This window comes from Dendrobates tinctorius, unplaced genomic scaffold (assembly GCF_039654945.1).
Source record: "Dendrobates tinctorius isolate UK_male_01 unplaced genomic scaffold, ASM3965494v1 ptg000300l, whole genome shotgun sequence".
NCBI lineage: Eukaryota > Metazoa > Chordata > Amphibia > Anura > Dendrobatidae > Dendrobates > Dendrobates tinctorius.
In genome coordinates this window covers 743,302-760,586 of record NW_027361967.1, presented here as the reverse complement: position 1 = coordinate 760,586, position 17,285 = coordinate 743,302, and the positions used below count along the sequence as shown (strand labels likewise).

The 17,285-nt window shown below is 39.8% G+C and overlaps 2 non-coding genes across 2 annotated transcripts; both read right to left on the bottom strand.

The window, feature by feature from the left end:
• Positions 1-2,453: 2,453 nt before the first annotated feature.
• TRNAF-GAA (transfer RNA phenylalanine (anticodon GAA)) lies at positions 2,454-2,526 on the bottom strand. Its single transcript has one exon. It is a non-coding gene; the product is annotated as a tRNA-Phe (tRNA).
• A 4,925-nt stretch (positions 2,527-7,451) lies between these two features.
• Positions 7,452-7,524, bottom strand: TRNAF-GAA (transfer RNA phenylalanine (anticodon GAA)). The gene has a single exon. It is a non-coding gene; the product is annotated as a tRNA-Phe (tRNA).
• Between the last annotated feature and the right edge of the window lie 9,761 nt (positions 7,525-17,285).

Here is a 17,285-nt window from a genome sequence, read left to right as displayed (position 1 = left end):
AGCCCACACCTCAAGGGAAGACTGCGACTTAAAGGCAGCGCCTAAAGGCCCTTTTACATTTAGCGATGCACCAGCGATCCGACCAGCGATCCGACCCGGTCAGGATCGCTGGTGCATCGCTAAATGATCGCTAGTGAGCTTTCATACAGAAAGATCTCACAGCGATGCAGCAGCGACGCAGCGCACGATACTTACCATTCACACACAGCGATCCTGCGTCCTCCCGCCCGCGTCCAGCGTCGCTCGTCGTCACAGCAGGAAGTCTCAGCAGGAAGCGCCCGACGAGAAATGGAGCCGGACATTCTCGCGCGATCAGCGATGGACAGCGGGGGAGCCGGTCGCTGGTAAGTATCACACATAGCGATATCACTAGCAATATCGCTATAACGTCACAAAACCAGTGACGTTTTAGCGATATTGCTAGCGATATCGCTTAGTGTAAAACCCCCTTTAGACCGCTCGGCCATCCTGACTTCGATATGCAAATGGAACTTAACTACTTCCATGGTAGTCAGCAGAAATGTTATCATTTCTTGTGATTAAAAACTTGTCACACCACCCTAAAAAAGTTAATAAACAACATTTTTTATATGCGTACTTTTCGTCTGCATTAATTTTTAAACCTCCATTTATTTTGTTTTGATATTAGAAATGTTAGATTTCTCACAAATGCGGTGATGCACCACATTTCTTCAGAAACTACTGTTTGGCCACACAGCAGGGCTTTGAAAGGAAGAGCCCTATTTGGGTTTTGCAATGCAGATTTTGCAGGAATACCTTGCAGATGAAATTTGCAGAGTACCAAAACAGCAGAAAACCTCCCAAAGTGACCACATTTTAGAAATTATTTTGCACAATGAGTTAATCAACACCTGCAATTACTATTGTCAGCCTATAGGTGTTTTCACTCTGAACCATCCAGCATTGCAAGTATGCCAGTTTAGTGCCCAGCTTTTGCTTGCAGAGACAAGCAACCTATACAGTTTTAAGTGGGCTCTACTCACTGGAGCAATGTCAAATATGTAGATGCTTTGTCTCACCATTAAAGTAGAAACCTCCTATATTTCAAATTAAAGATGACGGTCCTGCGTGGAGCTTGTGTTTTTTGCCTTTTTGACTTTGTCCACAGCATATTTTTTTAAGGACATTTGTCTCAGTAATGCCTCAGTGTTTCAAAGTCAAACAAGCTGACTATAATCATTCAGCTAGTGTCTGATAAGTGCTGTCTGTTTCAGCTATCAGGTTACCTTTTAATCCTCTTACAGCTAAGTCAATCTGAAATAAAACAAAATAGAGGAAAAATTACTAAAAAACATTCATGTGTTCAAAAGGAAAAAGTTACCGTTTCTCAAATTTTTAACATTTTGTTTTCTGTAGATAGTTAAGATTTTTAGGCCTTTTGATCATGATCAGTCCATGTGCTTTGTTTAATATCTCCTTAAAATGTAAACGGTGAAGAAAAAGCATTTTGCCGAAACCCGGGACCTTTAGATATTCAGTCTAACGCTCTCCCAACTGAGCTATTTCGGCCATATCTATACATTTTCTGGGGGGTTTGACACTCTGCAAATGTCAAGTGTCACACCTGGAGGGATATATTATAATTTTTCATTTGACTGTTTTTTGAAGCATGATTTCTATTTGAAACGCCTTCCATTTTGCTGTACATATTTAATAACATTCATTAACTATTTGTGAATGAGTAGAAAAAGACAGCAATTTTGCCATTGAATTTTTACATTTTCAGTTTGTCTCCATGCACCAGTATAATTCTGACCCTGTGCTTCTAGAATAGGTCATGGTCGCACATAAAACACAATTTGCATGCATAATGTTACATCAAGTTTTATTTTTTATGAGATGCAAACAATTGGAGCAAAAAAGAGACAAAAATTTAGAGAAAATATTATATTGATTGTTAATGTTAAAAGTGAGACCATTTGTCCCAAAATGTGCTGAAACATGTCAGAATGACATGGGCATTTCACATTTTTTAAACTATGATTAGCTACTTGTTACGTTTTTGTTTATTAAGTATCGTTATGGTCTATTGATGTATGAGGTGAAAACTATGAAAGTAGACTTACCAGCAAATCCGTTTCTAGATATATTTCATGACAGCACTGTAGAAGGTTGATTCCCTACCCTAATAGGGACAGAGAACACAAAGAGGTGAAATAGTCCCTCCTCATTGACTGTCCAAAGGATTTTTCTAGTGCCAAAAGAACAACAGACATATGCACAAAAAATCTGTTTGATGTTCCTAGAGTTCTTTTTTGAGAGGACAAATTCAGATTCACTCCAAAGACTCTCAGGAAATTTTTCAAAACCACATTACTAAGTTTTGTTTGACCTCATCTAATCAATAAATGAAGAAAAAAGTTTCTTGAAATTAAAAGTCGATGTCAGAGGTGGGATTTGAACCACTTGTAAACGGTGAAGAAAAAGCATTTTGCCAAAACCCGGGATTGGACCAGGGACCTTTAGATCTTCAGTCTAACGCTCTCCCAACTGAGCTATTTCGGCCATATCTATACATTTTCTGGGGGGTTTGACACTCTGCAAATGTCAAGTGTCACACCTGGAGGGATATATTATAATTTTTCATTTGACTGTTTTTTGAAGCATGATTTCTATTTGAAACGCCTTCCATTTTGCTGTACATATTTAATAACATTCATTAACTATTTGTGAATGAGTAGAAAAAGACAGCAATTTTGCCATTGAATTTTTACATTTTCAGTTTGTCTCCATGCACCAGTATAATTCTGACCCTGTGCTTCTAGAATAGGTCATGGTCGCACATAAAACACAATTTGCATGCATAATGTTACATCAAGTTTTATTTTTTATGAGATGCAAACAATTGGAGCAAAAAAGAGACAAAAATTTAGAGAAAATATTATATTGATTGTTAATGTTAAAAGTGAGACCATTTGTCCCAAAATGTGCTGAAACATGTCAGAATGACATGGGCATTTCACATTTTTTAAACTATGATTACCTACTTGTTAAATTTTTGTTTATTAAGTATCGTTATGGTCTATTGATGTATGAGGTGAAAACTATGAAAGTAGACTTACCAGCAAATCCGTTTCTAGATATATTTCATGACAGCACTGTAGAAGGTTGATTCCCTACCCTAATAGGGACAGAGAACACAAAGAGGTGAAATAGTCCCTCCTCATTGACTGTCCAAAGGATTTTTCTAGTGCCAAAAGAACAACAGACATATGCACAAAAAATCTGTTTGATGTTCCTAGAGTTCTTTTTTGAGAGGACAAATTCAGATTCACTCCAAAGACTCTCAGGAAATTTTTCAAAACCACATTACTAAGTTTTGTTTGACCTCATCTAATCAATAAATGAAGATAAAGTTTCTTGAAATTAAATGTTGATGTCACCTCCAGGGGAGACTGCGACCTGAACGCAGCGCCTTAGACCGCTCGGCCATCCTGACTTGGATATGCAATTGGAACTTAACTCCTTCCATGCTAGTCAGCAGAAATGTTACCATTCCTTGTGATTAAAAACTTGTCACACCACCCCAAAAAAGTCAATAAATAACATTTTTTATATGCGTACTTTTCGTCTGCATTAATTTTTAAACCTCCATTTATTTTGTTTGGATATTAGAAATGTTATATTTCTCACAAATGCAGTGATGCACCACATTTCTTCAGAAACTACTGTTTGGCCACACAGCAGGGCTTTGAAAGGAAGAGCCCTATTTGGGTTTTGCAATGCAGATTTTGCAGGAATACCTTGCAGATGAAATTTGCAGAGTACCAAAACAGCAGAAAACCTCCCAAAGTGACCACATTTTAGAAATTATTTTGCCCAATGAGTTAATCAACACCTGCAATTACTATTGTCAGCCTATAGGTGTTTTCACTCTGAACCATCCAGCATTGCAAGTATGCCAGTTTAGTGCCCAGCTTTTGCTTGCAGAGACAAGCAACCCATACATTTTTAAGTGGGCTCTACTCACTGGAGCAATGTCAAATATGTAGATGCTTTGTCTCACCATTAAAGTAGAAACCTCCTTTATTTCAAATTAAAGATGACGGACCTGTGTGGAGCTTGTGTTTTTTGCCTTTTTGACTTTGTCCACAGCATATTTTTTAAGGACATTTGTCTCAGTAATGCCTCAGTGTTTCAAAGTCAAACAAGCTGACTATAATCATTCAGCTAGTGTCTAATAAGTGCTGTCTGTTTCAGCTATCAGGTTACCTTTTAATCCTCTTACAGCTAAGTCAATCTGAAATAAAACAAAATAGAGGAAAAATTACTAAAAAACATTCATGTGTTCAAAAGGAAAAAGTTACCGTTTCTCAAATTTTTAACATTTTGTTTTCTGTAGATAGTTAAGATTTTTAGGCCTTTTGATCATGATCAGTCCATGTGCTTTGTTTAATATCTCCTTAAAATGTAAACGGTGAAGAAAAAGCATTTTGCCGAAACCCGGGACCTTTAGATATTCAGTCTAACGCTCTCCCAACTGAGCTATTTCGGCCATATCTATACATTTTCTGGGGGGTTTGACACTCTGCAAATGTCAAGTGTCACACCTGGAGGGATATATTATAATTTTTCATTTGACTGTTTTTTGAAGCATGATTTCTATTTGAAACGCCTTCCATTTTGCTGTACATATTTAATAACATTCATTAACTATTTGTGAATGAGTAGAAAAAGACAGCAATTTTGCCATTGAATTTTTACATTTTCAGTTTGTCTCCATGCACCAGTATAATTCTGACCCTGTGCTTCTAGAATAGGTCATGGTCGCACATAAAACACAATTTGCATGCATAATGTTACATCAAGTTTTATTTTTTATGAGATGCAAACAATTGGAGCAAAAAAGAGACAAAAATTTAGAGAAAATATTATATTGATTGTTAATGTTAAAAGTGAGACCATTTGTCCCAAAATGTGCTGAAACATGTCAGAATGACATGGGCATTTCACATTTTTTAAACTATGATTACCTACTTGTTAAATTTTTGTTTATTAAGTATCGTTATGGTCTATTGATGTATGAGGTGAAAACTATGAAAGTAGACTTACCAGCAAATCCGTTTCTAGATATATTTCATGACAGCAATGTAGAAGGTTGATTCCCTACCCTAATAGGGACAGAGAACACAAAGAGGTGAAATAGTCCCTCCTCATTGACTGTCCAAAGGATTTTTCTAGTGCCAAAAGAACAACAGACATATGCACAAAAAATCTGTTTGATGTTCCTAGAGTTCTTTTTTGAGAGGACAAATTCAGATTCACTCCAAAGACTCTCAGGAAATTTTTCAAAACCACATTACTAAGTTTTGTTTGACCTCATCTAATCAATAAATGAAGATAAAGTTTCTTGAAATTAAATGTTGATGTCAGAAGTGGGATTTGAGCCCACACCTCAAGGGAAGACTGCGACCTGAAGGCAGCACCTTAGACCACTCGGCCATCCTGACTTCGATATGCAAATGGAACTTAACTACTTCCATGGTAGTCAGCAGAAATGTTATCATTTCTTGTGATTAAAAACTTGTCACACCACCCTAAAAAAGTTAATAAACAACATTTTTTATATGCGTACTTTTCGTCTGCATTAATTTTTAAACCTCCATTTATTTTGTTTTGATATTAGAAATGTTAGATTTCTCACAAATGCGGTGATGCACCACATTTCTTCAGAAACTACTGTTTGGCCACACAGCAGGGCTTTGAAAGGAAGAGCCCTATTTGGGTTTTGCAATGCAGATTTTGCAGGAATACCTTGCAGATGAAATTTGCAGAGTACCAAAACAGCAGAAAACCTCCCAAAGTGACCACATTTTAGAAATTATTTTGCACAATGAGTTAATCAACACCTGCAATTACTATTGTCAGCCTATAGGTGTTTTCACTCTGAACCATCCAGCATTGCAAGTATGCCAGTTTAGTGCCCAGCTTTTGCTTGCAGAGACAAGCAACCCATACAGTTTTAAGTGGGCTCTACTCACTGGAGCAATGTCAAATATGTAGATGCTTTGTCTCACCATTAAAGTAGAAACCTCCTATATTTCAAATTAAAGATGACGGTCCTGCGTGGAGCTTGTGTTTTTTGCCTTTTTGACTTTGTCCACAGCATATTTTTTTAAGGACATTTGTCTCAGTAATGCCTCAGTGTTTCAAAGTCAAACAAGCTGACTATAATCATTCAGCTAGTGTCTGATAAGTGCTGTCTGTTTCAGCTATCAGGTTACCTTTTAATCCTCTTACAGCTAAGTCAATCTGAAATAAAACAAAATAGAGGAAAAATTACTAAAAAACATTCATGTGTTCAAAAGGAAAAAGTTACCGTTTCTCAAATTTTTAACATTTTGTTTTCTGTAGATAGTTAAGATTTTTAGGCCTTTTGATCATGATCAGTCCATGTGCTTTGTTTAATATCTCCTTAAAATGTAAACGGTGAAGAAAAAGCATTTTGCCGAAACCCGGGACCTTTAGATCTTCAGTCTAACGCTCTCACAACTGAGCTATTTCGGCCATATCTATACATTTTCTGGTGGGTTTGACACTCTGCAAATGTCAAGTGTCACACGTGGAGGGATATATTATAATTTTTCATTTGACTGTTTTTTGAAGCATGATTTCTATTTGAAACGCCTTCCATTTTGCTGTACATATTTAATAACATTCATTAACTATTTGTGAATGAGTAGAAAAAGACAGCAATTTTGCCATTGAATTTTTACATTTTCAGTTTGTCTCCATGCACCAGTATAATTCTGACCCTGTGCTTCTAGAATAGGTCATGGTCGCACATAAAACACAATTTGCATGCATAATGTTACATCAAGTTTTATTTTTTATGAGATGCAAACAATTGGAGCAAAAAAGAGACAAAAATTTAGAGAAAATATTATATTGATTGTTAATGTTAAAAGTGAGACCATTTGTCCCAAAATGTGCTGAAACATGTCAGAATGACATGGGCATTTCACATTTTTTAAACTATGATTAGCTACTTGTTACGTTTTTGTTTATTAAGTATCGTTATGGTCTATTGATGTATGAGGTGAAAACTATGAAAGTAGACTTACCAGCAAATCCGTTTCTAGATATATTTCATGACAGCACTGTAGAAGGTTGATTCCCTACCCTAATAGGGACAGAGAACACAAAGAGGTGAAATAGTCCCTCCTCATTGACTGTCCAAAGGATTTTTCTAGTGCCAAAAGAACAACAGACATATGCACAAAAAATCTGTTTGATGTTCCTAGAGTTCTTTTTTGAGAGGACAAATTCAGATTCACTCCAAAGACTCTCAGGAAATTTTTCAAAACCACATTACTAAGTTTTGTTTGACCTCATCTAATCAATAAATGAAGAAAAAAGTTTCTTGAAATTAAAAGTCGATGTCAGAGGTGGGATTTGAACCACTTGTAAACGGTGAAGAAAAAGCATTTTGCCAAAACCCGGGATTGGACCAGGGACCTTTAGATCTTCAGTCTAACGCTCTCCCAACTGAGCTATTTCGGCCATATCTATACATTTTCTGGGGGGTTTGACACTCTGCAAATGTCAAGTGTCACACCTGGAGGGATATATTATAATTTTTCATTTGACTGTTTTTTGAAGCATGATTTCTATTTGAAACGCCTTCCATTTTGCTGTACATATTTAATAACATTCATTAACTATTTGTGAATGAGTAGAAAAAGACAGCAATTTTGCCATTGAATTTTTACATTTTCAGTTTGTCTCCATGCACCAGTATAATTCTGACCCTGTGCTTCTAGAATAGGTCATGGTCGCACATAAAACACAATTTGCATGCATAATGTTACATCAAGTTTTATTTTTTATGAGATGCAAACAATTGGAGCAAAAAAGAGACAAAAATTTAGAGAAAATATTATATTGATTGTTAATGTTAAAAGTGAGACCATTTGTCCCAAAATGTGCTGAAACATGTCAGAATGACATGGGCATTTCACATTTTTTAAACTATGATTACCTACTTGTTAAATTTTTGTTTATTAAGTATCGTTATGGTCTATTGATGTATGAGGTGAAAACTATGAAAGTAGACTTACCAGCAAATCCGTTTCTAGATATATTTCATGACAGCACTGTAGAAGGTTGATTCCCTACCCTAATAGGGACAGAGAACACAAAGAGGTGAAATAGTCCCTCCTCATTGACTGTCCAAAGGATTTTTCTAGTGCCAAAAGAACAACAGACATATGCACAAAAAATCTGTTTGATGTTCCTAGAGTTCTTTTTTGAGAGGACAAATTCAGATTCACTCCAAAGACTCTCAGGAAATTTTTCAAAACCACATTACTAAGTTTTGTTTGACCTCATCTAATCAATAAATGAAGATAAAGTTTCTTGAAATTAAATGTTGATGTCACCTCCAGGGGAGACTGCGACCTGAACGCAGCGCCTTAGACCGCTCGGCCATCCTGACTTGGATATGCAATTGGAACTTAACTCCTTCCATGCTAGTCAGCAGAAATGTTACCATTCCTTGTGATTAAAAACTTGTCACACCACCCCAAAAAAGTCAATAAATAACATTTTTTATATGCGTACTTTTCGTCTGCATTAATTTTTAAACCTCCATTTATTTTGTTTGGATATTAGAAATGTTATATTTCTCACAAATGCAGTGATGCACCACATTTCTTCAGAAACTACTGTTTGGCCACACAGCAGGGCTTTGAAAGGAAGAGCCCTATTTGGGTTTTGCAATGCAGATTTTGCAGGAATACCTTGCAGATGAAATTTGCAGAGTACCAAAACAGCAGAAAACCTCCCAAAGTGACCACATTTTAGAAATTATTTTGCCCAATGAGTTAATCAACACCTGCAATTACTATTGTCAGCCTATAGGTGTTTTCACTCTGAACCATCCAGCATTGCAAGTATGCCAGTTTAGTGCCCAGCTTTTGCTTGCAGAGACAAGCAACCCATACATTTTTAAGTGGGCTCTACTCACTGGAGCAATGTCAAATATGTAGATGCTTTGTCTCACCATTAAAGTAGAAACCTCCTTTATTTCAAATTAAAGATGACGGACCTGTGTGGAGCTTGTGTTTTTTGCCTTTTTGACTTTGTCCACAGCATATTTTTTAAGGACATTTGTCTCAGTAATGCCTCAGTGTTTCAAAGTCAAACAAGCTGACTATAATCATTCAGCTAGTGTCTAATAAGTGCTGTCTGTTTCAGCTATCAGGTTACCTTTTAATCCTCTTACAGCTAAGTCAATCTGAAATAAAACAAAATAGAGGAAAAATTACTAAAAAACATTCATGTGTTCAAAAGGAAAAAGTTACCGTTTCTCAAATTTTTAACATTTTGTTTTCTGTAGATAGTTAAGATTTTTAGGCCTTTTGATCATGATCAGTCCATGTGCTTTGTTTAATATCTCCTTAAAATGTAAACGGTGAAGAAAAAGCATTTTGCCGAAACCCGGGACCTTTAGATATTCAGTCTAACGCTCTCCCAACTGAGCTATTTCGGCCATATCTATACATTTTCTGGGGGGTTTGACACTCTGCAAATGTCAAGTGTCACACCTGGAGGGATATATTATAATTTTTCATTTGACTGTTTTTTGAAGCATGATTTCTATTTGAAACGCCTTCCATTTTGCTGTACATATTTAATAACATTCATTAACTATTTGTGAATGAGTAGAAAAAGACAGCAATTTTGCCATTGAATTTTTACATTTTCAGTTTGTCTCCATGCACCAGTATAATTCTGACCCTGTGCTTCTAGAATAGGTCATGGTCGCACATAAAACACAATTTGCATGCATAATGTTACATCAAGTTTTATTTTTTATGAGATGCAAACAATTGGAGCAAAAAAGAGACAAAAATTTAGAGAAAATATTATATTGATTGTTAATGTTAAAAGTGAGACCATTTGTCCCAAAATGTGCTGAAACATGTCAGAATGACATGGGCATTTCACATTTTTTAAACTATGATTACCTACTTGTTAAATTTTTGTTTATTAAGTATCGTTATGGTCTATTGATGTATGAGGTGAAAACTATGAAAGTAGACTTACCAGCAAATCCGTTTCTAGATATATTTCATGACAGCAATGTAGAAGGTTGATTCCCTACCCTAATAGGGACAGAGAACACAAAGAGGTGAAATAGTCCCTCCTCATTGACTGTCCAAAGGATTTTTCTAGTGCCAAAAGAACAACAGACATATGCACAAAAAATCTGTTTGATGTTCCTAGAGTTCTTTTTTGAGAGGACAAATTCAGATTCACTCCAAAGACTCTCAGGAAATTTTTCAAAACCACATTACTAAGTTTTGTTTGACCTCATCTAATCAATAAATGAAGATAAAGTTTCTTGAAATTAAATGTTGATGTCAGAAGTGGGATTTGAGCCCACACCTCAAGGGAAGACTGCGACCTGAAGGCAGCACCTTAGACCACTCGGCCATCCTGACTTCGATATGCAAATGGAACTTAACTACTTCCATGGTAGTCAGCAGAAATGTTATCATTTCTTGTGATTAAAAACTTGTCACACCACCCTAAAAAAGTTAATAAACAACATTTTTTATATGCGTACTTTTCGTCTGCATTAATTTTTAAACCTCCATTTATTTTGTTTTGATATTAGAAATGTTAGATTTCTCACAAATGCGGTGATGCACCACATTTCTTCAGAAACTACTGTTTGGCCACACAGCAGGGCTTTGAAAGGAAGAGCCCTATTTGGGTTTTGCAATGCAGATTTTGCAGGAATACCTTGCAGATGAAATTTGCAGAGTACCAAAACAGCAGAAAACCTCCCAAAGTGACCACATTTTAGAAATTATTTTGCACAATGAGTTAATCAACACCTGCAATTACTATTGTCAGCCTATAGGTGTTTTCACTCTGAACCATCCAGCATTGCAAGTATGCCAGTTTAGTGCCCAGCTTTTGCTTGCAGAGACAAGCAACCCATACAGTTTTAAGTGGGCTCTACTCACTGGAGCAATGTCAAATATGTAGATGCTTTGTCTCACCATTAAAGTAGAAACCTCCTATATTTCAAATTAAAGATGACGGTCCTGCGTGGAGCTTGTGTTTTTTGCCTTTTTGACTTTGTCCACAGCATATTTTTTTAAGGACATTTGTCTCAGTAATGCCTCAGTGTTTCAAAGTCAAACAAGCTGACTATAATCATTCAGCTAGTGTCTGATAAGTGCTGTCTGTTTCAGCTATCAGGTTACCTTTTAATCCTCTTACAGCTAAGTCAATCTGAAATAAAACAAAATAGAGGAAAAATTACTAAAAAACATTCATGTGTTCAAAAGGAAAAAGTTACCGTTTCTCAAATTTTTAACATTTTGTTTTCTGTAGATAGTTAAGATTTTTAGGCCTTTTGATCATGATCAGTCCATGTGCTTTGTTTAATATCTCCTTAAAATGTAAACGGTGAAGAAAAAGCATTTTGCCGAAACCCGGGACCTTTAGATCTTCAGTCTAACGCTCTCACAACTGAGCTATTTCGGCCATATCTATACATTTTCTGGTGGGTTTGACACTCTGCAAATGTCAAGTGTCACACGTGGAGGGATATATTATAATTTTTCATTTGACTGTTTTTTGAAGCATGATTTCTATTTGAAACGCCTTCCATTTTGCTGCACATATTTAATAACATTCATTAACTATTTGTGAATGAGTAGAAAAAGACAGCAATTTTGCCATTGAATTTTTACATTTTCAGTTTGTCTCCATGCACCAGTATAATTCTGACCCCGTGCTTCTAGAATAGGTCATGGTCGCACATAAAACACAATTTGCATGCATAATGTTACATCAAGTTTTATTTTTTATGAGATGCAAACAATTGGAGCAAAAAAGAGACAAAAATTTAGAGAAAATATTTTATTGATTGTTAATGTTAAAAGTGAGACGATTTGTCCCAAAATGTGCTGAAACATGTCAGAATGACATGGGCATTTCACATTTTTTAAACTATGATTAGCTACTTGTTACGTTTTTGTTTATTAAGTATCGTTATGGTCTATTGATGTATGAGGTGAAAACTATGAAAGTAGACTTACCAGCAAATCCGTTTCTAGATATATTTCATGACAGCACTGTAGAAGGTTGATTCCCTACCCTAATAGGGACAGAGAACACAAAGAGGTGAAATAGTCCCTCCTCATTGACTGTCCAAAGGATTTTTCTAGTGCCAAAAGAACAACAGACATATGCACAAAAAATCTGTTTGATGTTCCTAGAGTTCTTTTTTGAGAGGACAAATTCAGATTCACTCCAAAGACTCTCAGGAAATTTTTCAAAACCACATTACTAAGTTTTGTTTGACCTCATCTAATCAATAAATGAAGAAAAAAGTTTCTTGAAATTAAAAGTTGATGTCAGAGGTGGGATTTGAACCACTTGTAAACGGTGAAGAAAAAGCATTTTGCCGAAACCCGGGATTGGACCAGGGACCTTTAGATCTTCAGTCTAACGCTCTCCCAACTGAGATATTTCGGCCATATCTATACATTTTCTGGTGGGTTTGACACTCTGCAAATGTCAAGTGTCACACCTGGAGGGATATATTATAATTTTTCATTTGACTGGTTTTTGAAGCATGATTTCTATTTGAAACACCTTCCATTTTGCTGTACATATTTAATAACATTCATTAACTATTTGTGAATGAGTAGAAAAAGACAGCAATTTTGCCATTGAATTTTTACATTTTCAGTTTGTCTCCATGCACCAGTATAATTCTGACCCTGTGCTTCTAGAATAGGTCATGGTCGCTCATAAAACAAAATTTGCATGCATAATGTTACATCAAGTTTTATTTTTTATGAGATGCAAACAATTGGAGCAAAAAAGAGACAAAAATTTAGAGAAAATATTTTATTGATTTTTAATGTTAAAAGTGAGACCATTTGTCCCAAAATGTGCTGAAACATGTCAGAATGACATGGGCATTTCACATTTTTTAAACTATGATTACCTACTTGTTACGTTTTTGTTTATTAAGTATCGTTATGGTCTATTGATGTATGAGGTGAAAACTATGAAAGTAGACTTACCAGCAAATCCGTTTCTAGATATATTTCATGACAGCACTGTAGAAGGTTGATTCCCTACCCTAATAGGGACAGAGAACACAAAGAGGTGAAATAGTCCTCATTGACTGTCCAAAGGATTTTTCTAGTGCCAAAAGAACAACAGACATATGCACAAAAAATCTGTTTGATGTTCCTAGAGTTCTTTTTTGAGAGGACAAATTCAGATTCACTCCAAAGACTCTCAGGAAATTTTTCAAAACCACATTACTAAGTTTTGTTTGACCTCATCTAATCAATAAATGAAAATAAAGTTTGTTTAAATTAAATATTGATGTCAGAAGTGGGATTTGAACCCACGTCTCCAGGGGAGACTGCGACCTGTACGCAGCGCCTTAGACTGCTCCGCCATCCTGACTTCGACATGCAATTGGAACTTAACTCCTTCCATGCTAGTCAGCAGAAATGTTACCATTCCTTGTGATTAAAAACTTGTCACACCACCCCAAAAAAGTCAACAAATAACATTTTTTATATGCGTACTTTTCGTCTGCATTAATTTTTAAACCTCCATTTATTTTGTTTGGATATTAGAAATGTTAGATTTCTCACAAATGCGGTGATGCACCACATTTCTTAAGAAACTACTGTTTGGCCACACAGAAGGGCTTTGAAAGGAAGAGCCCTATTTGGGTTTTGCAATGCAGATTTTGCAGGAATACCTTGCAGATGAAATTTGCAGAGTACCAAAACAGCAGAAAACCTCCCAAAGTGACCACATTTTAGAAATTATTTTGCACAATGAGTTAATCAACACCTGCAATTACTATTGTCAGCCTATAGGTGTTTTCACTCTGAACCATCCAGCATTGCAAGTATGCCAGTTTAGTGCCCAGCTTTTGCTTGCAGAGACAAGCAACCCATACATTTTTAAGTGGGCTCTACTTGTGACATCGGCGGTTAAGCCCGCCGATGCCCCTTTCGCTGCGGCGGCCGCTGCGGCATCCCCTCACCTGCGCGCTCCCGCTCGGTCACGTGCCCGCCGTCAGTTCCTCTTCTCCTCGGCTCCTCCTTCCCGCCCCCTGGTTCGCGCTCGCCGCCGTCTTTCCTCTCTCTCCCATGATGGGCGGCGCTGAGGGGCGGGCCTGGTCTCCCCTGCGATGGGCGGTGCCGAGGGGCGGGTTTGGGTGACGAGCATCCGGGGGCTGCTGTACTTCAGGCGTCCTCGCAGTTAGGAGGACGCCTGACGATCGTGTAGTTTTCCTGCACTCTCTGGCCTCTACAGTTCTACTGTAGCTTTCCGCGTTCCGCCTGACACTCCCTGTCGCTCTCTGTCTCCTGCGTCCTTCCCTCCCAGCCTGCCTGTGCACTGTCTCCCATCTCCGGTGCCGTCCTCCTCCTTCTGCCCGTCTAGGTCCTCCCACGTACCATTGCCTTCCCTCTCCTTCTGTCCGTGGAGCCGTCCCTCTTGGTTCCGGCTGTCGCGCCTCCGTCCTCTGTGGTCCTGCCCCAAACGATCCCTGTATAGGGGTCGGTCTTCACCTGGCGTGCTCGACCCTGGGGCTCCGGATCCGCGATCCAGAGGGTCCACTCTCTATCTTAGGTACCCCTAGCGTTACAGTATCGTCAGGCCATGGACCCCGCCGGTGCCGCGGCTGCCACTCAAAAGGAACTGCTCTTCCTTAGAGAAAATCAGAACCGTATCATGTCATTCATGAAGTCCATGGACACCCGGCTCTCCGCTCTTCAGACCGCAGACCCAGCACACGCACCCCTATTAGTCAGTCTCCAGCAGGAGCTCGCACAACAGCACGATGCTCAGTCTCACATTTTGGGGTATATGGCCTCCGTGGATGATAGGCTGCTTTCTTTGCAGTCCTCTACGGCCGCTTCCACCCTAGCCCGGGACACCGTCTCTACTCCCCCTCCCCGTCTCGGTAAACCACCCAGGTACTGTGGGGACCCAAAATTGTGTAGGGGATTTTTAAATCAGTGCAGGTTGCACTTTGATCTTTCGCCCCAACAGTATCCTACGGACCGTGCTAAAGTGGCCTTTATAATCTCCCACCTTGAGGGGGAGGCGTTGGCTTGGGTGAATCCATTATGGGAGAGGGATGACCCGGTGGTGACCAACATCCAGTGTTTTTTGGAGACATTTCGCAAGGTTTTCGATGAACCTGGACGCCTTGCTTCCTCCACTGAGGCCCTTTTTAACCTCTGCCAGGGGTCCCTTACGGTAGGGCAATACGCCATCCATTTTCGGACCTTGTCCTCGGAGCTGGGGTGGAATAATGAAGCCCTGGTTGGTGCGTTTTGGAGAGGACTTTCTGGTAAAATCAAAGACGAGTTGGCAGGGCGTGACCTCCCTACCACCCTGGAGGATCTCATCTCCTTGGCTACTCGTATTGATCTGCGTTTTCAGGAGCGCGCCCGAGAGTCGGCTAGGGAGAAGAGGTCCTTTAGGTTATACCAAGCTCCTATTCCGCGCACCGTTGCCCCTCCTAGTAACACCGCTCCTGAGCCCATGCAAGTTGATCGTATCAAGTTGTCTGAACAACGGCGTAGGGAGAGAATGTCCAAGGGACTCTGTCTCTATTGTGGAGGGGCCAACCACTTCATACGCACTTGTCCTGAGAGACCGGGAAACGCATCCGCCTAGGCCAGGTAGGAGAGGGCCCCCTAGGTGATTCTACCCCCTCTCTACCACTTACTGTTTCAGCTCTGCTTATTTCAGGACGGGGGCGTAGCTCTGTGGAGGCGTATGTGGACTCGGGTGCGGCAGGCAACTTCATCCACCAGGAGGAGGTGGACAGGCTCCAGATTCCCGTGGTCGTCCTAAGTAATCCTCGAGCAATCACCTCCGTTGACGGCAAACCTCTTCCTGGGCTCGTCACCTCGGTAACCACTGAAGTAAACCTGCAAGTTGGCGCCCTCCACTCTGAAAGGATTGCCTTTTATGTCTTGCCTCAGTTGTCCCACGCCATTCTTTTGGGGCTACCTTGGCTCAGGCGGCATGAGCCTGTTATCGATTGGCGCTCCGGAGAGATCCTGCGCTGGGGGCACGCCTGCCATGCAAGCTGTTTACGTAACCTGGTTCGTCCCCAGCCTCAGCGCAAGCCTACAGACCTCCCTGGTCTTCCTGTGCCATATCACGCTTATGCTGATGTTTTCTGCAAAAGAGAGGCGGATTCCCTGCCACCGCACCGGTCTTATGACTGCCCCATCGACCTGATGCCTGGAGCGATTCCTCCCAGAGGTAGAACATACCCTCTCTCTCCAGCCGAGACCACTGCCATGACGGAATACATCCACGAAAACCTCTCCAAGGGGTTTATCCGAAAGTCTTCCTCTCCTGCAGGCGCAGGTTTTTTCTTCGTCCGGAAGAAAGATGGATCACTGCGGCCTTGCATTGATTACCGGGGCCTGAACAAAATCACCATCAAGAATCGTTACCCTCTTCCGCTGATTCCGGAGCTTTTTGACCGGTTGAGAGGAGCCCGGATCTTCACGAAGTTAGACCTGCGGGGAGCCTACAATTTGGTCCGTATCCGTGCTGGGGACGAGTGGAAAACGGCCTTCAATACTCGTGACGGGCATTATGAATATCTAGTCATGCCATTTGGCCTTTGCAATGCCCCCGCTGTGTTCCAAGAATTTATCAATGAGGTATTCCGGGATCTACTCTATTCTTGTGTTGTCATCTACCTGGACGACATCCTCGTTTTCTCCCCCGATCTGCCTTCTCATCGCAGGAGTGTACGCTTGGTCTTGCATCGTCTCCGAGAGAACCAACTCTACGCCAAGATCGAGAAATGCCTTTTTGAGCAGTCGTCACTACCCTTCTTGGGATATGTCGTTTCCGACTCCGGTCTAAGCATGGATCCCGAAAAACTCGATGCGGTTCTCAAGTGGCCTCGTCCTGTGGGGATTAAGGCCATCCAGCGGTTTCTTGGGTTCGCAAACTATTACCGCCAGTTTGTGCCTCACTTTTCCACGGTTACCAAACCCATCACGAACCTGACCCGTAAAGGAACGAAGACCAACAGCTGGTCCCCTGAAGCGGAGGAAGCTTTCCAAACTCTGAAACGTTCTTTTGCCTCAGCACCCATTTTGCATCGGCCTGTGGCCAGCAGACCCTTTGTCCTGGAAGTGGATGCCTCCTCCACTGGAGCTGGGGCGGTCTTGTCCCAGCAGGCTTCGTCCGGACGGCTGGTTCCATGCGGTTTTTTC